This window comes from Schistocerca gregaria, chromosome 8 (genome assembly GCF_023897955.1).
Source record: "Schistocerca gregaria isolate iqSchGreg1 chromosome 8, iqSchGreg1.2, whole genome shotgun sequence".
Lineage (NCBI taxonomy): Eukaryota > Metazoa > Arthropoda > Insecta > Orthoptera > Acrididae > Schistocerca > Schistocerca gregaria.
The window spans coordinates 493797370-493822941 of record NC_064927.1 but is presented as its reverse complement, the minus strand read 5'-3'; the positions used below and the strand labels follow the sequence as shown (position 1 = coordinate 493822941).

Here is a 25572-nt window from a genome sequence, read left to right as displayed (position 1 = left end):
GTATTGTGTGTAGCTTCACATTAATCTTAGTCTGAGAAATGGACAACTGAGGATAAATGCGTCTTCTCTGCTTACAAACAATTGCCTTTTTTGGAAAGCATTGCTAGTAGTGAAGATATCGCTATACTTCCACAGTACGACGAGGTGTAGAACGATAAGGTACAGTATGCGAAGAAATAATAAAGCATGTACAACATGCAGGCATCATAAACGTAAGGGCGGTGTTGTTTGAGACTAAACTAAAGTCAGTATCTGAAGCAGACTTACTTCATCTTTATGTAAGATGATGAAACTGCAAAAGTTTAAACAAGAAGGATCCTAGCTAGACATTATGAAAATAAAAACATTATTTCTAATAAAAGTACAAAGTGTGTGATCACATTAACTAGAAAATATCTTTTTGAACTTGCGTGAACAGCAATTGCAATGACATGTAAACAGCAAGGAAGGCACAATAATACTCTTTTTCTAACGTGTGCGATGAAGTTTTTGTACTGTGATTGGGTTTTGTTATGAAAGTACTGACGATTTGATTTATGTTAAAATACCAGGGACCTCGGCATATCATTTTTCACTATTCGACAGTCCACTGCTCTACCGACCAAGCTAACAGTGGTGTTCCAAAGAAGCTGCTATAAAGATAATTTTTACTACGCATTATTTGCAATTTTCGAAACGTAAATTCCGAAACAAGACAACACTGTGAATTAGCTTTATGACGGTAGAAGCAGCGAGTTAGACAGTGACGTCACAGACATCACATTACTCGAATGGAGCGTTTTAGCGGGCTTTCAAATTATTTGAATTTCTTTTCTGTTTTTATAAAAGAATACTGAAATTCGAGAAGGAAAAAGGCATGTTATGAGTATAAAATGACATAATTAACCATTTAAGACGATTGCCGGATAACAGTCAAATACCCTACTGCAGAACGACAGTAATGCTACATCCATGTTTTATACTCCAAACAAGCCAATCTAAAGTCGGTAATATCTATATTATGGAGAACAAAGTCCTGGATTGAGAGAAAAATGTGTGTATTTCCCCATCGTCAATAATATGGTTCTTATGTGTAATATTTGTGTTACCTAAGACAGTAGTCAAATACACAAACCGTTGCAATAGTTCAGGCAGTTGATCCATTTGAACAACCATTTTAATACCGAATGTACCTTTTTGTTGCAAGAATGTTCTTTGTTTAAATAATGCGCACTTCCGTGCTGTGGTGGGATTCGTGCAGACCACGGAGGATAAATCACCACATTGTTCACCGTCTCCAAGGAACTGACTTTAAAATCTGCGGATATGTATCTGTGATGCAACGTAAACTTTGCAGAACCATCAAAACAGCAACTGATACGCCATGTCCCTTATGTTCGAAATATCATATAAACTAATGTGTTTATATAGTATGCATGTATGCTAATGTGCGATACTCTCCTCCAAAATCAGTGAATTTTATCTTAGTTGTGAGAAACCGACACAAGCACTCACAACAAAATAGGTATTTGTGCTAAGTGTGTACAATTTGATAAAATCAGCCCCTCAAACATTATTTCCGTCTGCTGCATACATCTTGTATCTTTAGGGTATATACGTCTGGCGTGTGTTGCGTCGACATTTACGCATGAAACCATACAAAATTCAGCTACTGCAAGTTGTTCGTGAAGATGACAAACATCAACGTGTGGAGTTCTCGAATTTCGTTCTTGGCAAGATGGAGGATGACAGTTTCCTTCCAGCTTAGTGTTTAGTGACGAGACAACATTCCATTTAAATGGAAGGGTGAATGCGAGAATTTGGGATGTGGAACAATCATATGAAGTTGCACAACATGAGAGGGGCTCTCCAAAATTTAATGGTTTTGTGCACTTTCGCGAGAAAAGGTATATGGTCCATTTTTCTTTGCCGAGAACACTGTTACAGGAACCACATATCTCGCTACGACTTCTTTTACCAGCAGGATCGGCCCTCCCCACACTGGCATCTGGAAGTGCGGGAATTTTTAAATCAAAGGATTACTGAACGATGGGTCTGTTGCACTGGACAAAATGATTCAGCCTACATTACTGGCCTCCAAGATCACCAGACCTGACTGTATGCGATAATTTCTTGTGGGGGTTTATAGAAGACTCTTTATGTGCCTCCGTTACCAACAACAATGAATGCACCGTGACACCGCATAACAGTAGCTGTGGAAGCTGTATTCAAAATGGTTCAAATGGCTCTGAGCACTATGGGACTTAACACTTAGGTCATCAGTCCCCTAGAACTTAGAACTACTTAAACCTAACTAACTAAGGACATCACACACATTCATGTCCGAGGCAGGATTCGAACCCGCGACCGTAACGGTCGCGCGGTTCCAGACTGAAGCGCGTAGAACCGCTCAGCCACACCGGCCGGCGTGGAAGCTGTAACTCAAGACATGTTCGCTGCAGTGTGAAAATAATTTGAATACTATATTGACATATGCCATGCGTCTCAAAAGGGGGCATATTGAACACCTCTGAAACCCATGAAAGAAAACCTATTAAGTTTCCAAAAAACAAAATTCATTGTATATGTTTATTAATTTCAGAAATATAAACGTGCCAAATTGGTTGCTTCTTTTTGATACACCTAGTAGTTTTATTGCAACAATTTTGATGTGCGGTGCGCTGTACTTCATAGCAATGCTCTAACAAAGGAGGGGACTGACAGGTGCATTTTAGACTCTCTCTTGGTGGTTAGATCGTTAATGGGACAGCACCTTACGTTCCTGTAGCGTATCACGCAAGTACACGGTTTGTTTGTGAATTATTTTTACAACCTGCAAATAGGAGTGACTTATTTCCACGTATCTGCGTGGTTACTCTCTAGAGTATACACAGATGTGCCAAAACATTGTGACCACCTGCTTAATAGTTTGTTTGCCCGCATTTGGGACGAAATACATCACTGATTCTGCGTATCATGGATTTGACGGTTTGCCGGCCGCGGTGGCCGAGCGGTTCTGGCGCTGCAGTCCGGAACCGCAAGGCTGCTACGGTCGCAGGTTCGAATCCCGCCACGGGCATCGGTGTTTGATGTCGTTAGGTTAGTTAGGTTTAAGTAGTTCTAAGTTCTAAGGGACTTATGAACTAAGATGTTGAGTCCCATAGTGCTCAGAGCCATTTTTTGATCTGACGGTTTGATGGTGCGGTTGTGGAGGTATGTGGCATTAGGTGTCCATCGCTGGCCATGCAATTCGCGTAAATAACGGGCCGCTAATTTGCGTTACGCGTTTATGACGCCCAATAGTGACCACGCCCAATAGTGACCCATGTGAGTCCTACAATATTTAAATCAGGCGAATTTGGTCGCCGAGACATCAACGCGCGTGCACTATAATGCTCCATGAACCAATGTAGCACGATTGTGGCTCCGAGACACAGACGATTATACTGCTGAAAGGTGACATCGCCGTCGGGGAAGACATATAGCACGAAGGGCTGCAGGTGGTTCGCAGCTGTCAGAGTGTCTTCGATTACTACCACAGGTCCCATGCAAGCGCAGGGGGGTATTCCTCATAATACAATACTGCTCCCACCAGCCTGCATCCGTGGCGCTCTGCAGATTTCGAGCCGCCGTTGACCTCGATGACGGCGTTCGTGGAGACGACCATCGACCTGGTGCAGCAAAAATGTGATTCCCGAAGAGCCGACACGTTTCCAGTGATCGACGGTCTAATATTGATGGTCCCTTGCCCGCTGCAATAGTTGAGCCAACATTTAAACACGCGGGGGTGGTCTGCTGTGGAGCTCCATGTTCAACAATGTAGATGAACGGCGTGTTCCGAACCAGCATTGTGCTCTTTCTCCAGAGATGCCACAGATCACCATTTATCCTACGTTACACAGCAGACATACCTCCGGACCCTACGTTCTGTGAAGAGTCGTGGACGCCCAACCATTTCGCACGTAGTAGTAATTTCACTGCTCTCCTACCTCTTTCCGTAAATGCTGACGAAAGTAGCACGTGAACATCCGACTAGCTTCGCCGTTTTCGAGATACTCGTTCACAGGCTCTGGCTAATAACAACCTGTCCTTTGTCGAAGTCCCTTATCTTAATGGATTTCCCTACTCGCAACCCATATCGTCGCCAGTGTGATCCCCTGTCCGTGTCTGCTCCACTTACACACTTTTGTTACCGCGTCACGTGCCCGCAACGCCACCAGGCGGCATCCAACGTCACGGTGGACAGCGGTCATAGTGTTTTGCCGTATCAGTTTTTCCGCTGTCTCCAGCATAGATAGGAACTGTGGTCGCTGTGTTCAGAAACGATCTGTGTTGGTGACTCTTTGCTCACAGCTCCATGCGGTGCTGGCTTCGATTACACAGCTTGAGGCTGTTTCGAATGGTCATCACTGTGGGCAGTCAAATGTGGGGATCCGAAGGACGTCCAGCACGTCCCACGTGTTCCCCGTTACTGTGGCCGCCGCGGTTACCGTCCACCCTGAGATTGACGCCTCACCTGTCGTCGAAATTGATTTTTATATTTTCAGAAGACTTTCGACGCCGTTCCTGACAAACGACTTGGATTCATGATACCCTGTCAGAAAGTTCACAGTTCGTAGTAACTAACGGAAAATCAGGTAGTGGAACGGAAGTTATATCTGGCGTTATAGGAAGTGTTATAGGGCCCCTGCAGTTCCTGATAGGCATAGACGTTTTAGGAGACAATCTGAGCAGCCCTCTTAGATTGTTTGCTGATGATGCCATCATTTACCGTCTTGTAAATTCATGAGGAGAACAAAACAAATTGCAAAATGATTTAGACAAGATACCTGTATGGCGCGAAAAGTGGCAATTGACCCTAAATAATGAAAAGTGTGAAGTCATCCAGATGAGTCCCAAAAGGGATCCAATAAATTTCGATTTTACGGTAAATCACACAAATTCAGCTAAATGTTTAGGGCTTACAGTTACGAATAACTTAAATTGGAACGATTGGGAAAGCGTACCAAGACTGCAGTTTATTGGCAGAACACTTAGAAAACGCAACAGGTCTATTAAAGAGACTGCTAGAGCTAAGTTTGTCCGTTCTCATCTGTAGTATTGTTGTGCGGTGTGGAATCCGCATCAGGTAGGACTGACGGTGGATATCGAAAAAGTTCAAAGAAGAGCATCTCGTTTTGTACTATCGCGGAAGAGGGGCGCGTGTGCCATGGATATGATACGTGGATTGGAGTGGCAGTCACTAAAACAAAGGCGTTTTTCGATGTGTCAGGATCTTCTCGTGAAATTTCAATCGCCAACTTTCTCTTCAGAGTCTCAATATTTTGTTGGCTCAAAATTGCATAGGGAGAAATGATCATAAAATAGAGACCGCACAAAAAAATTAAGTGTTCGTTTTTTCCGGCTGGTGGTCGAGAGTGGAACGGTAGGAAAATAGCATGATGGACCACCGTCTGCCAGGTACCTAATTGTGAACTGCAGAGTATTCTTGTAGCTGTGGATGTAGACATCTATGTGACGCATCTGATTCCACTGATTTGCTGGAGTACAGGCTATCCGTCGTATGGGAATTGCATTTCAAGTACAGTGCCTTAGAAGGCATTTGGTTGTGGCAGGTGGTAGTACCTCACAGCAGCACTCCACTTCCTACTGGAGTAATACGGACACTCTAAAGTTGGCTGGTGCAGAATGACACCTTCCAGACTGAGCGAAGGTTACGAACTATGTTGTGTCTAGCTGTAGTTCCAATTATTTAACGTGGAGATCGATTACACAACTCATACAGTTGGTGTACTTGTATAAAATAATGTATTCTGGGATGTTCATTTCAGAGGAAGCGTGAGTATGTATTAGTTACACGTGGGGTGTAAATCGGCTGTCCTCCTCTAAGAAAACTATGCGGTAAAGATTCCATACCACACAGCAATACCTTAGCCAAGAGCAGAAAGACACTATTCTGCTGGAGGTGGTAGCACTTCTAGCAGCATGTAGATGGCAGATTGACACACACACACACACACACACACACACACACACACACACACACACACACACACACACACACACAACACCACCACCACCACCACCACCACCACCACCACCACCACCACCTTATATCCAGCAATATCGATCACAAGAGGTATTAGGACATGTACAGAGACATGCAGAGCTACAATGTACTCTCCGCCATGCATAGCGGCTTGTAGAGTATGTGTTTGAATGTAGTTGTGTGTGTTTGAATGTAGATGCGGATGATTCTGTAAGAGGACTGCAACGCCAGAAGGTTGTCGCGAAGTGCACGATTAAGAACTGAGCGACGTTTGATGTAGGTACATGCTGAAAAAAGTAACATATTCCAAAGGATCCTCTGTGGTCACTGTAAGTATTTGTTTTTCTTACAAATATGTTTGTTAACATCGTATACAGTTCTCATATTTTTACATTACTACTGCTAAACAATAATAAATTACAATCATTTCTCGTGACTTTTTTGCTCCCTATATCATTCCTGATGTCCTGTCACACTCATAGGTGCTCGATGATTAGAAAACTGCACTTCACACATCACGCAAACAAAAGTATATTCAGCTCCAGTGAAGGACAGTGTTCTAAAAATTGAGCACCTGTATGTGGAATATCATTAGGAATCAAATAGTAAGCAAAAACTCGTAGTAACTGCAATTTAACGTCGTTTAATGGAAGCAGTGTAAAACACGAAAGCTGCTTACGAACTTGACAGAGTAGTCTGCAAGAAAAACAAATAGTTACCATGACCACTGAAGACGCTTCACAATAAAACAGATCGCAGATGGCCTAGTAAATAAGACTTTTATTACAGTCGCAAAAGACGTTATATAACCTGCATTACTTGTATTTCTATTTTATTTTGCATTTATAATCCGATGACATTTTCCTTAGCAGTCCCAGCCAGGAGATTCGAATAGGGGATAATTTACCTTCGAAAATTTTGCTTGGGAGGAGGCCATGGTCATTAAGACGCAAAGCAGAGCTGCAAGTCCTGGAGATATATAACGGCTGTAATATTTCCCTTCCTCTCGACCGCTCGCCATATCAGTCGTCATCCAGACTTGTCTGTTAAACTACTGGAAAGGCTGCTGCCCCTGTTCAGGAAACACGTCCTTGTCTGGCCTCTTCACAGATACCCCTCAGTTGTGGCTATGCCTACAGTACGGCTACCTGTACTAAAATCGCAAATAATGCATTTTTAAAATCTTAATTGTTAACTTTTAAAAAATGGTGGATGTTGTGGCTTCTTTGTTGCTACGTTAAGATGCGTGTTGTATCCACGGACCCAACCAACCAACTCGCGCACGCGCGCCCTGACCGTGACATCGCTGGCCACAGTTCCTGGCGCGGTCGTCGGCGTCTCAGACGCGACGGAAGAGGTCGCGCCATGGCTGAGCTCGGGTCCGCAGCGCCCTCTCCTCTGCCTTTTGCATATGAGGAGGAGGAGCGCTGGCCCCGAGGCGGACCGTCTATTGGCGATTGTCTATTGCTAGACTTTCGTGGAGTTTATAGCGGAGCCATTGCAGTGTGATATTTGCCATTGTATTCGACTAGGCTCAGTACACGGATTACTCTTATATATTACTTGGACTTGTATTGCTGGTGCACGTTTCGTCAGACATAAAGATAAATTATCTCTTCATTCTAGCTGGCGCAATTCTTGTCATTAATTATTTTTCGGCCAACAGACATAGCTACATCCTGGTCACTACCCACGCTTTATACAATTTGTGGTGGCTCCCCCAAGGACCTTGGGTTTGGGAGCCGTCACAAAAATGCTCACAAAAAATCACAAAACTACGCCACTTTCATCAGCGATTTCTCATCATGTGTCAGTGTTAAATGTATGTGGGGAAACGAGATAGGCGTTAGAGGATGCCAAATATATGTAACACGTGATATGTCTGAGACATCGATACTTCAAAGCTCTGTTTTCTCACCGTCAGCTCATAATTTCGGGGTGGAACATGTTCCTGATTAGTACTTCTTTGTTTCTTTTATAAACGCGTATGTTTTTCATCCATTTGGTACAGTTACTTGTTTTCGTCAGTTATTGTTTTATGACTATCCAGGTAATCACTAAGAAAAGATACCGCAAAACATTGGCGGTAACTTCTCCAATAGACTAAGTAGACCTCGCCTTTGTGTGCAAGGCTATCAGCATCCGCCCACTCTTCAGGTTGCTGTTTAGTTTCTTCCGTTAAGTGTCTAACACTCAGTAAGTCATTGACGTAGTACGTCAGTTGGATCATTTTGAAACCGCTACTGAGAAATACATCTTCTCATTTGCCATTATCCAGCACTCAAAAGAATATGCTACCCGTTTTGCAAGAAGTTTTGTATTTATTTCGTTTAAACTGTACCGTAATGTTTTCATATGCCTGTGGCATCAACTTTTCCGTACACGTTTTAATCGCCGATGGTCCCAATATTATGTTGTACACTTTGTCCATGGTCTTATGTAGTCATGAGGGAAAGTACGGCTACGTTTTATTTTAACCAGCTGTTTCTTATCCTGAAACAAGGTCGCAAAAATCCGTAAGTGTGACCAATGACTTAATACCTAAATCAACCACAGCATTCAGTCTTCGACACTTTTAATTTTACAGAAAAATAAAATGCAAATAAAGTAAAATATGGCGGAGGTAATGAATTCTATGATTTTTTTCCTTGCCTGTTGAGAAATGAACAACCATACTGTCTATTAACTTTCAGAAAATTTGGATTATCTTCCTTTCACGGTGAACTACCACACAGAGTGAGTTTTCTACTAATGACGTGTCGGTGCAATAATATTTTCTCGAATCTCTTGTCCCGTCAGACCGCAGTGTGTCAATAATGTTTCGGAATGCATCCATTCTACTCCTAAAGGATATACATTTCTGCCTGTAATTAGATTCGTCAGCAACTGATGTACGCTCACGTGGCTGGCCGCAAAAAAAGAAAAAAAAAACAGCATAGTTCGTGTATATCTTAAGAACAGTAACTCTGCAACTAGGCGACATATTGGTGAGTTGAGAAGTGGATCACCGTACAACAAAGTTCCTCTCCAAGAAACACAGTGCTTACTGGAGCAGTTTTTTGAACATCGTATGTTAAGCTTTCACTGTCACCTGATGTGGCGAACTTCTACCTGAAGGAATATGAGAAGAAAGAAAAAAGAAAAGAAACCCACTGATAAGGGTCGCATGATGCCCACCGAGCCACTTCTACACATACAGCGAGGTGACAAAATGCATGGGATAGCGATATGCACATCCACAGACGGCGTTAGTATCGCGTACACGAGGTGTAAAAGGGCAGTGCGTTGGCGGAGCTGTCGGTTCTTCTCAGGTGAGTCGTGTGAAAATGTTTCCGATGTGATAATGGTCGCACGACTGGAATTAACAACTACGAACGCGGAATAGTAGTTGGAGCTACACGCATCGGACATTCCATTTGGAATTCAGTATTTCGAACTCAACAGTGTCAAGAGTTCGCTGAGACTACCAAATGTAAGGCATTACCTCTTCTTACGGACTGAGAGCAGCGACCTTTGCGTATAGTCGTCAGTGCTAACAGACATGCAATACTGCGTGAAATAACTACAGAAATCAGTGTGGGACGTACGGCGACTGTATCCGTTCGGACTGTGCGGCGGAATTCGGCGATAACGGCTTATGGAAGCAGACGAGACCGACGCCAGTGCCTCTGTTAATAGCACGACATCGCCTCTCCTGGGCTCGTGACCATATCGACTGCAAAACCATCGCCTGGTCACATGAGTCCCAATTTCAGTTGGTAACAGCTGATGGTGGGGTTCAAGTGCTGCGCAGACCATATGAACCCATAGGCCGAAGTTCTCAACGAGGCACTGTGCAAGCTGGTAGTGGCTCCACAATGGCGTGGTCTGTGTTTAGACGGAATGGACTGGGTCCCCTGGTCCACCTGAACCGGTCTTTAACGGGACATGGTTAAGTTCGGCTACTTCACGACCATTTGCAGCCATTCATGGTTTTCATGCTCCCAAACAACTATGGCTTTTTATGGATGACAATGCACCATGTCACCAGGCCACAGTTGTTCGCGATTGGTTTGAAGAACGTTCTGGACAGTTCGAGCAAATGATTTGACCGCGCAGATCGCCCGACATGAATCCCATCGAACATTTATGGGGCATAATCAAGAGATTAGTTCGTGCACAAAATCCTGCGTCGGCAACACTTTCCCAATTACGGACAGCTATAGAGGCAGCATGGCTCAGCGTTTCTTCAGGAGCTTCAAACGACTTGTAGAGTCCGTGCTACGTCGAGTTGCTGCACTACGCCGAAGAAAGAGGTCCGACACCTTATTAGGAGGTATCCCATGACGTTCGTCACCTCAGTGTACGTCGACAACATGGAAAGGGATGCTCCAGGCGAATTTCTCGACCACCTAAATAACATTTATAAAAAGATAAAATTCGGACATGGAGCTTGAAAAACGAAACTGTCTCCCGTTTCTGGATGTCCACGCAAGGAAAAGGCCTAATATTTCTGTGGCACCTGCGGAACACGTACTTGCGTTAGCCAGGGCGAAGAGGTTGCTATAGTATATTTCGTTGGTAAAACCATATACGTCGACAGATTGTCTCACAGAATAGAGACATGTGACTCTGTCGAGGATGATTAGTCTTTCTAGAGGGATCCTTAGATTCGGCGACCCATTTGATCCTATTGAAAAAGATTTTGTGACAAGCTGTATAGTTACGTAATTGAAGAAAGGTATAATTCTGTTTTTACTTCTTGCACATCTTTGAAGACCACCTCACTTAGAGTCTGTGAAAGGAACATCAGCGTATAAATAATGTTCTGTAAATTTGTCTTTATTAATTTCTGACGTGTTCGACATGCTCCTCGATCCGCTCACGATGTACGAAATGAACAGTGTACCTAATATTTTACGGTGTGGTTTGGAACAGTACATCACTACGTCTTTGCTTCACTTTGGTAATGATACATAACGACACCATCACGCTATCACACGGAACTGACTCCCCACAATCATCTGCACGATACATTTTTACATGGCTATTTTTGGTTCGTGGAATTTGCCAGACAGTATGATGGCGATGAAAGGGCGTAATAGAAACAGGAAAAGAAAATATTATGGTGCGCATGTATAAAGCCTTATTGCTGATTATTACTCTTTCTCTTTTATGTTACTATCTTTGTGATCGGTGGAGAAAGCGAAAAAATACTTAAGAACAATAACCAAAGTTCAAAGATAAAGGATACCAGTGAGCAGGTACTTGAAAACTACACTTCTCAGTTCGCTTAAAGAAGGAAGACTTGAATATAAAGTATGAAATAAAATCCGAAATCGGGGGGGGGGGGGGGGAGGGGAGTGGCTACTGAGAACCTAATTAGACGTGATTATAAACAAATGAAATGTTGGCTTAATGAGGAGCGTTTGAAGTAATTACGCTGCTTCCAAAATCGGAAAGATAGAGTAAAAAAAAAGTGTTCTCCGTGAGAGTGAAAAAAAATAGTGTTCTCCGTGAAACAATCTCATGGAACATAAAAAGCAATGGAGGATTTCTTCAGCGAAATACGCCTGTTGATCATAGTCGCCTCCTTGTAAGATGATTTAGTTTCTGTAACTTCTCGTTTGTGGCAGGTCATAGACAGAACTGAACGTGAACAGTAGGGAAAAGGTGTAAGGGAAAAGCAGATGTGTGCAGAATGGATGCGTACAGATAGTAAAAAGTACGATTAGAAGGCGGCTATTGTCTGTAAGTTACTGCGTCCAGTACTTCGTAATTTTATAGTAGAAAGGGGAGCAGATAGCGGCTGAATAAGAATGGCGTAAAGAAAAAGAGAAAAAAATCGTGTCGCGACGTTGCTCAACAAGTGAAACTTTTTAACCTACATTATCCACAGCTATTTGCTATGTAAACATTGCAAAGCTTAGTGAAAAAATGATTCTTGCTTAATTGCTGTTACCGGAAGCCCGTAAAGTTGCTTTTTTGATCATCCGCTTTTTTTCCCACATCGTTTTCTTCAATAGACCACTTATGGGTGAATGCAGATTGTGAGGTTCGTATGTTATTCGCGACGATCACAAAATAATTTGTCCTGTCTTGTCAGCTGGTTAGATCTGCGATTGAAATATGCATCAGGCGTTTCTCAGTGCTGATTGCGGCAATTCAGTTTTGTGCTTTTTGGGTTCCATGGTAACTGTTTTCCGTCTTCAGAATATTGGTTTGATGTATTTCGTGGTGTAGCAATGGCGAGCTGCGGCGTTAAATTGAAGGGCTGTGATCCTTATTTTCCGCTGTCAGATCTCAGACAATAAAGTTTCAGGTGTAGTTATTTTTGCCCTAATAATTATAGAAGAATTATGCTATTGACATGTCAGTTTTGATTTAATATCAAGACACTTAAAAATGGTTTAGTACAATTAATCACATGTTAAGCACCAACTGGACAGTTATGTAGAGGTAAAGCTTTATTAGCATGTTAAGTTATATTGTTACTAAGCGTACTATTGCGAAACTTACATATTTGGTTTCAGGTAATACAGTCAAGCAACTAAAAGCGAAGCAACAGGGCCTGTCCACGCCTTCCTTCTAGTTCCTCTTCTCTTCTCTTCTCTTCTCTTCTCTTCTCTTCTCGTCCTCGTCTTCGTCCGCTTCGATCTTGAGTATCGTTCTCACGTTTCTGTCTGCAACACCATTGTTAGTCAACTACAACCAAAATTAGTTAATTAAAGCTAAGTATGCAGATAAAATTACAGGACGTGAGTACTTCTGCAGTAGGAATTTATTTGTCAAATTATAGGTCCAGTTAAGTTTGGAAAACAAGAAGCTACGTTTAGTTACGCCGGTTTTCATTGTGACAGTTACAGCTAATAATACATCTTCATTGTCGTGAGTTTACGCTTGAAAAGAACCCAAATGATTTATTAAAGTCATTTGGACATTTCGCTAACACTTTCCAAGACCAGCACGTGGAAAAAAAAATTTTTTTTGTAATATTGAACTGGTAAATTATGTAAATCTGCATCGGCAGGAATGATATAGTGGAAGAAGTATTGCGCATCAAAGCAACTGAAAGCAGTTGCGTCCGCAGACTGAAGAGCGCGTCGCGATCCACTGTAAGAAGTTCGGAGACGCCCAGCGCCAGCCAGTAGTGCCCTCTGTTGGCAAAAGAAACAAGTTAAGCTCCTACCTTACCGCTGGCGCACTCTGGCGTTGTTTCAACTAGTTGAAGGGAGAGAATAACGTATTTAGATTCATTTTCATTTAGCAAGGTTCCCCAAACTGTTCCGCGTAGTAATTGCTCCGGCAGAATGTATTAACAACATGGATAATTTTCCCGACCGACACTTTGACGATACTAATTTTTGTAATGATTTCTGTAGCAGTATTGTTAGTTATCATTTAAAACTAAAGTGATCACTGAAACAAAAAGTTTTTCTCACCCTTTAAAGATTTTGCTAACGCTAAAAATAATGTGTTTCATCAGAGGAGTAGGATTCTCAAAGTATTCCGTCAGAGGGAAACTTTGGAATCTCCTGTCATACGGTATTGCAATCAAAATACACACACAAAAAAAAGTTTCCCAGAACTTGGGAAGATAGACGTTGACTGTCGATATTGTATCACTATTAGACAGGTGTCCGTCATCCGATTAGTTCCAGTCACTCCACCTCGAAGGAGGTACACGGCTCGTGTTGTCTGTAGTTCAACCATGCCTAGACGCGGTTCGATCGCATCCGCATTGTTGCTTTATGCCAGGAAGGGTTATCAAAAAGGGAAGTGTCCAGGCGTCTCGGAGTGAACCAAAGCGATGTTGTTCGGACATGGAGATACAGTGAGACAGGAACTGTAAGACATGCCATGCCTCGCTCAGGCCACCCAAGGGCTACTACTGCTGTGGATGACTGCTACCTACGGATTACGGCTCGGAGGAACCCTGACAAAAACGCCACCAAGATGAATAATGTTTTTCATATAGCCACAGGACGTCGTGTTACGACGCAAACTGTGCGCAACAGGCTGAATGATGCGCAACTTCACACCCGACGTCCATGACGAGATCCATCTTTGCAACCACGACACCATACAGCGCGGGTACAGACGGGCCCAACAACATGCCGAATGGACCGCTCAGGATTGGCATAACGTTCTCTTCACCGATGAGTGTTGCATATGGCCACAACCAGACAGTCGTGAGAGACGTGTTGGGAGGCAGCCCGGTGAGACTAAACGCCTTAGACACACAGTCCAGCGAGTGCAGCAGAGTGGAGGTTCCCTGCTGTTCAGAGATGACGTTATGTGGGGCCGACGTACACCGCTGGCGGTCATGAAAGGCGCCGTAACGGCTGTACGATACGTGAATGCTATCCTCCGACCGATAGTGCAACAGTATCGGCGGCATTTTGGCGAGATACGCGTCTTCACGAACGACAATTCGCGTCCCCATCGTGCACATCTTGTGAATGACTTCCTTCAGGATAACGACAACGCTCGACTAGAGTGGCCGGCATGTCCTCCAGATATTAACCCTGTCAAACATGGTTCAAAAAATGGCTCTGAGCACTATGGGACTTAACTTCTGAGGTCATCAGTCCCCTAGAACTTAGAACTAATTAACTTCTGAGGTCATCAGTCCCCTAGAACTCAGAACTAATTAAACCTGAATAATCTAACGACATCACGCTCATCCATGCCAGAGGCCGGATTCGAACCTGCGACCGTAGCGGTCGCGCGGTTCCAGACTGTAGTGCCTAGAAGCGCTCGACCAATCCGGCCGGCTGTCAAACATGCCTGGGATAGATTGAAAAGAGCTGTTTATGGTCAACGTGATCCACCAACCACTCTCAGGGATCTACGCCGAATCAATGTGAGGAGTGGGACAGTCTGGACCAACAGTGCCGTGATGAACTTGTGGATAGTATGCCTCGACGAATGCAGGCATGCATCAATGCAAGAGGACGTGCTACTGGGCATTAGAGGTACCAGTGTGTACAAGTCTGGACCCCCACCTCTGAAGGTCTCACTGTATGGTGTACAACATGCAATCTGTGGTTTTCATGAGCAATAAGAAGGGCTGAAATTATATTTATGTTGATCTCTATTCCAATTTTCTGTACGAACTTTGTCTAGCTTTTTTCCAGGATAAATTTCAGCAGCTCGATTAATTCGCAACATTCATGAATGTCAGACCTATAATACAGTTTTACTTCACTTTGTAGCTTTTCTTTGCCAATCATGGGATATGCTTCACAGGTCAGTACTATCTCTTGTGTACGTGTTCATTCTTAAAACTAGCGAAGCATTTCTTGTTGAACAATTTAGGGAATAGAACTAATTAGTGGAAGAATTTCTCTCCTTTACGTACACACACACACACACACACACACACACACACACACACACACTCACTCTTCTTCAGCTTCTACCCTGAGTGACTTTGAAGGAATCTCACAATAGTTTCGGATACCGTCATATATATTCATTGACTTTAAACACAACAATTTTTCTAGATTCATTTGATTGTAAATTATTTAAGAGTGAGGTGGGAAGGAGGAGAGGAGGGGGGGGGGGGGGGCGAGATGTATAGGAATAAAGAAGAGCGGTGATGTGTACAGCAGCTGTTTATAGAATTGGAAAGTAAGAGTGATCATTACGGTCTCGACAAAAGGATGTTACCTTTCACCTGGCACATCTTCAAATATATGTGACAGAGTATAGATCATTTTGTGTACCGTGGGTAGCGTCTGCAGGTATATTACAAGGGCGGATGATAACACTTCGGGTCCTATCAATACGATCCTCTTCCTATTGTAGTTAAATAATTGCCAAATATTAGTTCACACTGAAGACAGTGTGGCTATACACGGGGAGGATGCATTTTCAAATAAGTTCTCAGAGACAAGCTGCACATCATCCGCCTTTATTTTTTTCTCACTGTGGATTTGATAGCCGCCTTTCTGGGACCATCCCTTACGTGTAAATGTAACCGTTGCTGAAATGTTTGAAATTAAAAATAAATTTCCTGTCCATGGCTTGGACAGACAGATGCCATTAAATGTCACCATAGAAATCCAACGGATTCAAGTGCGGTGAACGGGGAGGCTTTGCTCCTTGACCAGTCCGGCGCCCACTTAACGTTGCGGTTACGTGCTGTCGCAAAAAATGGCGTGGACCCGTTAGACACAGAACCTCTCAATCTGGTATATGGTATGGCTCTATGAGCATGTCATCAACAATTACTGAAATCTATCCTGATGCCGCACCTCCATAATTGCTGGAGAATTTGCATCTGTCCACATGTACTACCTTTGTAATTTACCTCTTGTGGATCCTACCTCATCTGCAAATGCTACACGTTACTAATCACAAGCAAACCTGTCAATGGCTTCCGTATATATAATTATATGAACTTTTCTTCTATATTTTACATGTACTACCTCCTGTAGGAATATTTTTAATCCCCCTACATACTGAATCGCGAGTACATGTTTTATCGGTACCCGTCTGAACCCCATGCCTTTCCTATGTTTTATTGTCTTGTGAGAAGAACTTATTTTCATTTTTAGCTAATAGAACAATGTCAACTACATGTGCAAGAATATTAATCTTGCTCTTTAGTTACACGTAGTTTTGTAATAATTTTACTTTTTAAATATTTTGTTAATTATAATATTTAATAAAACTAGAGTTCGTAAATCCCATGTTACACGTATTGATATTTATTATTGTACTATTTGTTCTTGTTCAGTTCGTTTGCCACCTCATGTTCTTTTGTTCCGAGATTTTTTGCATCTTTAGTTAATGTATTTGCCTGACTGTGATTAAAGAGTATACAAAGTCTTATAACAGCTAGCTATGTTAATTCTTGACCCTGTCCCCATAATTGTAACAGACGTGTGTAATGATCTAGTGTTGGGGTCTGTAGTAGACTGCTTGACGGTAACCTTCTGTCAGTCAACCCCCATATCCTACACTACGTGTGCGAAAGATCTCTCTGCTGTCTTAAGTGGACTGAATTTTTCACCCGTTATTGCCTTTGCGACTTGGTTAGTACCAGACTGCCCACGGTTTCACGCGCTATTGGCTGATGTTTTTGTTACGGATATTGAACTTAAATACAAAACCTCCTTCGCATCCTTTATTGGTGGTAGTTCGAGAAGCCCCAATACGTATGAAACTCGGTTGATTCTGTCTGTTGTTGCAATCCATTATCATTGCCGCTATTAATTATGTAACCGCAGAGCATACTACAGCTGAGGAAACAGGCAATTTGCATTTTTGGTTTCAGAAATTGGTAGTTATCTTGGTGGTGAATTTGGTAACGAGCGAATTATAGAGACAAAATATTGTGCAGCGCTTGATGTCTGTGGCAATAAATCGGACGAAGATGATACTTGGATATTTATAGGGGAGCTCTCGCAACAGCTGGAAACATTTCATTAACCTTTGGTCGGTATTTTTCAGTGCTTCTCTTATTACCCTGTGCTCGTACAATGTTACGTATGTTGATTGCTGATTTCCAGCAGCTGTACCTCCTCGATTGATACGCCCATTCTGTTGAAATATTTGTCACCAGATGCCCTAAATAACCATTCTACTTACGACGTTTATTTATGGACTCGCTTCCTCGCATTTGTATTTGTGTTCCCGCGTTTTTAAACAATATCTTGCTGTAACCTTCCAGCATCATCAGACGCTACATTAAAATTCATAATGACTGACATGAGATAGTTAACGGATAAGTTTCCGCTATTCTGTTGTACTAGGGTTACCCAGAAAGTAATACAATGCATTTTTCTTCTTCAACAATTCTGTATTGAACATAATGTTCTGTGGGCTTCCTCCAGCGCGATACAAAGGCGTTCAGCCCTTGTCGTGAATACGCAAGGGTGCGCACTTTCTTTGCTGACTGGCAAACGCAGCGCAAACTACCGAGTCGCAATGAATGTGAGCTCGCGAATAACGCCAGCTCGCTGCAACATGTCACGTGTGACAGCCGTGGACGGTCTCCCCGACCGCTGCAAATCGTGGAGCTCCGCCGAACCGCCTTCTGACGACCTCACCCTACGTGCCCAGCGACTAATTGCACTTCTGTCGACAGCAGATGCTCCACAGACTTTGCACAAGCGTTTGTGAATATTCCTCACAGTTTCTTACTGTGCAGTGAGAAATTCAATGTAGTGACGTTGCTTGTAACGTACATCACCTACAAATTTGAAACTGTTCCGCAGCTACGCTATCAGTCGGAAGAGACAGAATCTCGGCATGCTCACTCAGGAGACTTCAAATAATACTCGCGTAAAGTTTCCAATTGGTAGCATTGTTTTCGGCTGAGAAAAAAAATGCAATGCATTACTTTCTGGGCAACCCTCGTATTTGAGGCAGTCGTATCGCCTATACGAATTCCGTTCTTCATCCTTCCATATCTCGGGTTTTAAATTTTTGTGGGCAACAGTTTGGCGCTGATGCTCTGAGTTGTTTGGTAAAAGCAGAAGGAGCATGACACACATGCAGGATAAAGATAAAATCAGAAAACCAATTGTTTGTTGCTTATACTGTAGTGCTGATCGTCTTGTACCGTTTTTAAGTTACTACCGTCATGTCGAGATGAACTGACTGAATATAAATTTTATATTCTTGAGCATCTCCTAGCACACATTAGCAATTAAAAGTTTCGCACACGTTTCGCAATTAAAAATTGAAATTCTGTCTGATAATTGATAGTAACTGTAATTAATATATTCGCGCTCTTCTTTCATCAGGTTTTGTGTCAGATGTTTTATATACATGAAGATATTTCTAAACTTTCCATTGTTTTGTTTTAAATTTAATACTAAACATCGATTAGATTCTGATATTGAACAAACTCCAATATGCACTATGTTTTTTAACTAATTTTCAGTGTTTGGTGGTAGATTACAGTTACCATATATTTCCTATTGCAACTAGCTGCCAGTAGATGTGGGAGAACGGTCGTATTACTCCATCATGGCATAAACTCGTGTCTCACCCAGAACCAAGGCCCAACACTACACGGCAAGCAGGCTTGATTTAGGTACGCTGTGGTTTCCCTAAATCACTTCAGCGAATACCATTTTAGTCCTTCAACAATGATAGGACATGGTTCCCTCCCTCCCTGAATCAACAAAGTTAAATGTCACCCTCCAATGACGACGATATCGGCGAAACGTGAATTCCTAATAGTTGTTTCGTTCTTTACCTTCATCTAACCCGTTACAGAGCGCCCTTGAAAATAAGTAGTCCAACGGAGTAAAATTACGAGACGGAATGGTACTCGCGCCGACACTTTAAGTTAGCAAAAACTCTTAGTGAATTTCATTTTGGTGCACAAATTACTTCAGAGTTCGGAACTATTTGCTACGTTTAATAAGTTTTGCAAAAGGATCGAGTGACAGGACGACTTTGCACCGTATGGATGAAATAACGAAGCTTAATGTTTTGTTTCTGGTTCTGCAAAGGTCAGCAGAAGCACAGAGATGCTTGAGAGGAGCCATCCTGTCATTTCCAGTAAGTAATTTAGCGAAACTATAACAAATCTAATTGGTCAGTCGGCGATTCAGAGCCCCCTCCTCCCGAATCATATTCCATCAGCTTAACAATCTTACCTGTCTCGGTTCAAAAACCTGAATAATCAGAATATTATGTTCAAAACTTTTTTAACGCCTCTTTTTCTGACCACTAATTCTCGCGCAAAGGATGATTTTGTCTAACAGGAAAGTAAGTGACAAGAAACAGTGGTAAGGAACACACAGTGGAAGTCAAACACTACAAGTACCTATCTGAGTGGAAACGCTCGCCGGCTGGTCCCGATTGTGATGGCCCGGAGGCTAGACATAAGCGTTTCGGAAACTGCACGGCTTGTCGGGTGTTCAAGAAATACTGTGGTGTCTTCAACACTTGGAGAAACCAAGGTACGATGTCTTGGGGTCGGGCGACCATCCCTCATTACAGATGTCGGACGTCGTAGGCTGGGAAGAATGGTAAAACAGGACAGGCGGCGAACTGTGGCAAAACTAACATTAAACTTTAATGCTGGCCAGAGTACAAGTGTGTGTGAATACACAGTGCACCAAACACTCCTAACGAAGAGCCTCCACAGCCGACGACCCACGCATATGTGAGTGTTAATACCACGGGGGGCAACTACGACTGAAATGGGCACGTGACCATCGGCACTGGATGTTGACGCAGTGGCAGAGCATTGCATGATCTGATGAATCCCGATACCTTCTTCGTCATGCCCATGGGAGGGCGCGAATCTGTTAACTTCCAGGTGAACAGCTTTTGGCACCTGTACTACGGGACGGAGACAAGCTGGCGGCGGCTCCGTTATGCCCTGGGGAACACTCACGTGGGCATCCATGGGCCCAGTGGTGCTCGCGAAAGGCACCATGACATCCAAGGAGTACGTACACTGGTTGCATACAACGTACGCCCCATCATGACGATCATGTTCCGTCGCCAGTGGCATTTTTCAGGAAGGTAATGCCCCGTGTAACAAGACCAGGAGTGTGACAGAGTGGAGAATTCCAATTGATGTGCTAGTCCCCCAGCTCGCCGTATCTGAACCTGATCGAACACACCTGGGAATTTATGGAAATTAGGTGATTCGTGTGTGCAGATGTGGTGCCAACACACACCATCGACCTACCAAGGCCTTAGTGCTTCCAAGTTACGACGTGTCTCCGCTGTTACCCTTGTCAGAGATGGACATACCGGCAGTTAGGTAGGTGATCTTTAATGATCTGGCTGATCTGTGTACCATGCGGTTCTAGGCGCTACAGTCTGGTACCGCGCTACAGTCTGCCTCGGGCATGGATGTGTGTGATGTCCTTAGGTTAGTTAGGTTTAAGTAGTTCTAAGTTCTAGGGGACTGATGACCTTAGACGTTAAGTCCCATAGTGCTCAGAGCCATTTGAACCATTTTTAAAAAAATCTTGTATTGCATTATTAGTAGAGAGTGTTTGACATTGCTAGAAGACACGTAAACAGTACGAAAAAAAACATCGAACAATAGAGCTGCCAATACTTGTGTGTTCGTCACACAGTAAGGTTTTTATCGCATAACGAGAGAGATGGCGAGACCTCCGTGAGTCGTTGACTTTCTATGCAGCAACAGCAGCTTTCATTCTGCCTGCAATCTCTGGCAGATCTCGGCCGCCTTGAATATTCACGCAAGATTGTATTTTGTCGCTAAATTTTTCCCTGTGTGCCCAGTATGGTACACGTAATCTCGTCGTCACCTTTCGTCAGAACGGTTGTAGTGAAAGAAATATCAGCCGTGTGTTGCGCGATCGACCAACTGTGCACCGAGTGACTGATGATAACACCAAAGTCTACGGTCTTTTTGCGTTATGCAGGGAGCATTTGCAACAGGATTGGAGTATTTTGCGAAAATATGATGTGTAGTGTGTTTTTTGACCTCCATCTAAGATTAACGTTATTTTAGGTTTCGTAGGATGCGTAAGGCGGGTGCTTTTGCTGTGAGCTGTTGTCCCTGAATTGTCGACACTTGTACTGTGCACTGTTGCTCCTTCGCGACAATGTGCTAGAGCTGTTCGTGCCCACAAAACACCGGATTTTCCTGCAGATTCAGAGCCGCATGTGTGTGATTGCCTGTTGGTACTGCGCGTGGCTTTGGTCTCTTTCCAAAGACGAATTTAACGTGAAGGGCAAGCGCTTTGGAGCGCAAGGCAATGTCTTGTCAGTGCTGGACGAACAAAGCTCAAAAATGTATTTAATAGGAATGAATATTAATTTAATAGAGTCTTTGAAATTACTTGTGAATTAAATGTATTAAATTTGGATGGAACTATTTTGAGAGGCGTAAGAGCGAAGGCACAATACATAATTTCCGTAAAGCAAAATACTTAGTCCCGGTCTCTCGTGTATCGTTAATGTTTCATTGAGAGCTTAGCTGCCCCTCTCCTCGTGATCTTGGTTACTTAACCGTAGTGCATTACATAATTCTAGCTCAAAAAATGGTTCTGATCACTATGCGACTTAACTTCTGAGGTCATCAGTAGCATGTAACTTAGAACTAATTAAAGCTAACCAACCTAATCGAGCGAGGTGGCGCAGTGGTTAGACACTGGACTCGCATTCGGGAGGACGACGGTTCAATCCCGCGTCCGGCCATCCTGATTTAGGTTTTCCGTGATTTCCCTAAATCACTCCAGGCAAATGTCGGGATGGTGCCTCCTGAAAGAGCACGGCCGACTTCCTTCCCCATCCTTCCCTACTCCGATGAGACCGATGACCACGCTGTCTGGTCTCCTTCCCCAAACCAACCAACCAACTAACCTAAGGACATCACACGCATCCATGCCCGAGGCAGGATTCGAACCTGCGACCTCAACGGTCGCGCGGTTCCAGACTGTAGCTCCTAGAACCGCTCGGCCACTTCGGCCGGCAATTCTAGCTCACATACGTACGCTGGCTATATACACTCTTATGAGAAACTAAATTAGAAACAGCTACTGTGTTGGAGGGGATATTGACGTGTCTCCATGGCGAATCTCCTGTAAGGCCGTCGCCGTTCTAAACAGACAGTTTATAAAATCATCGAGAACATAGAGTTCGCCACAACAACTGGAAACAAGAAGAACCGCATTCCAGTGAAGAGTGTTGCTGCCCACGCTCTCGTCGATGGACCTTGGGTTTTCTGTGGTTGTAGACTTAATTTTAGTATTGACATTAATGATACATTCTCACATGGTAATGGTTAACTCACTGTAGCCATTGTACGTGGAGGTACAGGATTGTATTAACGCTCGAAACTTTATCTACCGTTATATAAAAGAAAATAAGTTTTTTTATTTAGATGGCATTAGGTGGTTGGCGGAAAAAGTGCGGTGATACGGCATACGGTCCGTACACAATGCAACGTGGCACAAAAATGGGTGAAAAATGAGATAAATGTGAGGGAGTCCCTCAAAGGGATGACTATGTTAACGATTATTCATATGCCACAAAATGTATGTCAATTGATAGTTAATCTTCACAGACTACGTCTGATCCACGTATTTTCCCACAGTGTACGTGTATAACACTTCGAATGTGTCATTCAAAACGAATATATTGATTGCCACATATAGAAAGTATTCTTATTTTCTGGTAAAGGTAACTTCACGCCCACCTGTCATGTGTTTCATATGCTGGTATATTTTATGCCTTGTGACAAGATTTCAGTCTTAGTTAACCATACACGTAGTTACTGCGTACAGTAACACAGTGGATCAATAAGCGTCCACGATACTGATATGAGATTTCCTTATGTCACTGTTCCAACATGTCTTATCACCTGACACATAGCTGACGTTGCGTTGTTTTGATAAAGTTGTATATTCACGGTAAACGTATCTTCCGCATGGCATATAGCAGTCGTATGTCACACTTCAAACGTATTTATAAATACCTTGCATATACGAAAAAGTAAATCTTTATTCGTTACCAGCTTTATGCGCAGATCGTGCCCATAGAGCTAGAAGTGGGGTAAATACGGGAGAGGCGCACCCCTCGTGGGTCAGGCAGAAACCTAGACAGTGCGGGCCCATCGGCACTGCGGTTGCTCAGTGGACACCAGGGCATATTAAAAGTAATTGCGTTTCGCTAGAGGAAGTCTTACATAAGTTCTGGCGGAATAAACAGAGATAAGTCCATAACTGTCACTTCAAAACCTTTTTCAGCGTCACGATTGGTTCTTAGTGTGTGCTAAATAGTCAGATATTTCCAAATGTTTGAGTAGTCGTATTAACAGTAAGTTCTATTGGGCGTATTTTGATTCTAGTGCGGCCACCGTGGCTATCAAGCTCATAAATTTATAAGAGTGGGCGTCTGTCCTACCGATCGTGTTACATGCCACAATAAAATTCTTTCGTTAGAAATACTTCCCTCACAAATCAAATAACAGTTTTAAATAAGTGAAAACATTTTTGATTTGTTTGTATTTTCGTTCAAATGACTGAGCGTGCACAAAGTTTCAGATCCGGACGACACAAAAGAATTTTAAAAAAGTATACCTAGAATGCGTAAGGAGGGCGGAGAATTATACCTGAAAAGAACAAAAAAAGTGACTTATTACGTTGCGAACTTGTAAGTTTGGTTACACGATGACTGCACGGTTTTGTGTGTGTTTAGTGTCGATTGTGGCCGAAAAAAAAAAACACAAAGAAAACCGAATGAACGCAGTTTGCAAATCTTACTTTTGTTTTAGATTTAATATTTCACCATGATGTATAGAATGTATTAACTAAAGAAATGGATCATACTCGTATGTCTTAAATCTTAATGTTGGCAACTGTCAGTAAGTAAACTAGTTACCTAAACACTTTAACTATATTTATAAGGTATTAAAAATACTTCATAATTTTCTTCACCCCACAAGAAATTTATAACCAAAAATGTGTTTATAAGTATATACATACAGGTTTTGACTTGATAAACAGGATAGTTCTGCAATTCTTAGCATGCAGCGTATCACCCCAAGCATCAGGGATAGACGCGACATTGTAAAGAAGTTTTCATGTTTAAATGTCATATTTAAATGTTACGTTGAAAGTACCAAAAAATTGAATGTTGTACACAAATGGTGTATTTAGTTGCACAAAATAGTTTGACTGAAAGTGCCTCATGGCGTTCGATTTTGAAAATGTGCACCATTTCTCCCGTATGTACCCTAAGTCATTGATCGTTGTCTTTAAATGTACACGTATATTCTTAAGGAAGTATCAACATTCACCGTGCAGTGGAAGTATGCATATTGCAACACCTGTAACCAACAGTGTCCCTGTTGTGGAAGAGCTGGGTCAAATCCACATCCCGTGCTATTTCTCCGTGGGTGAAATACTGACGGCCAAAACGTTACGGCCACTGTCCACCGTGAGACCAGATGCTGCCTGGCGGCGTTGCGGGCGCGGGACAAACGGTGAATCATTCTAGCGTTCATAGGGGCCGCAAGTGTGGAAATCCATAGGCAGCGGCATCAACAAAGGCTGGATTGTTAAAGCGCGGTGCCCAGAAACGAGCACACGGAAACGGCTAATCTCATCAACTGTCGTGAACATATGTGGAAAGAGGTTGAAAGACGGTGAATCCGCCAACAGGCGACACGTTATTGGAGCGTTCACGCTCCTTCACAGAACGTGGAGGTCTGAGGAGGGTTGCCCGCTGGCGGCGACCTGCGGCAGGTATGATGACAGACTGCAGTGCTGGTGCAGGCACAACTGTTTCGGAGCACACCGCTTAGTGCACAGTCATGAACCAGGAGCACCGCAGCAGACGACGTTCCGATGTCCACATGTTGTCGCAAATGACATTGTCAGTTCAGATTCCAGATAGCATCCCTTGACGTTATTTCGTGGCCACTAAATCACTAAATTCGGCTGATGTGAATCCGGTCAAACAAGGCTGGGCCGCTATCGCGTGCCAGCTGCGCACCTACAAACCACTGATGCGCAATTTACGGGAATTGCGTGACCTGTACATAGAGATCTCGTGCCACGCAAACCTACCAAGGATTTGTTGAATCCACGTCACGCAGAATC

The 25572-nt window shown here is 43.1% G+C and overlaps 2 protein-coding genes across 6 annotated transcripts in view; one reads left to right on the top strand and one right to left on the bottom strand.

Moving 5' to 3' along the window:
- Positions 1-25572, top strand: part of LOC126284460 (trichoplein keratin filament-binding protein) — a 713651-nt gene that overhangs the window by 146935 nt on the left and 541144 nt on the right. The window lies entirely within an intron of this gene.
- The window catches only part of LOC126284459 (serine/arginine repetitive matrix protein 1), a 177076-nt gene that overhangs the window by 114938 nt on the left and 36566 nt on the right, over positions 1-25572 (bottom strand). Inside the window, exon 2 of one of the 2 annotated variants that reach the window (XM_049983381.1) lies at positions 12527-12690. The exons of the other annotated variant lie outside the window; for it this stretch is intronic. The gene's annotated coding sequence lies outside the window, so the exon portion shown is untranslated. The remainder of the gene's footprint in view (positions 1-12526; positions 12691-25572) is intronic. 2 annotated transcript variants of the gene reach the window in all.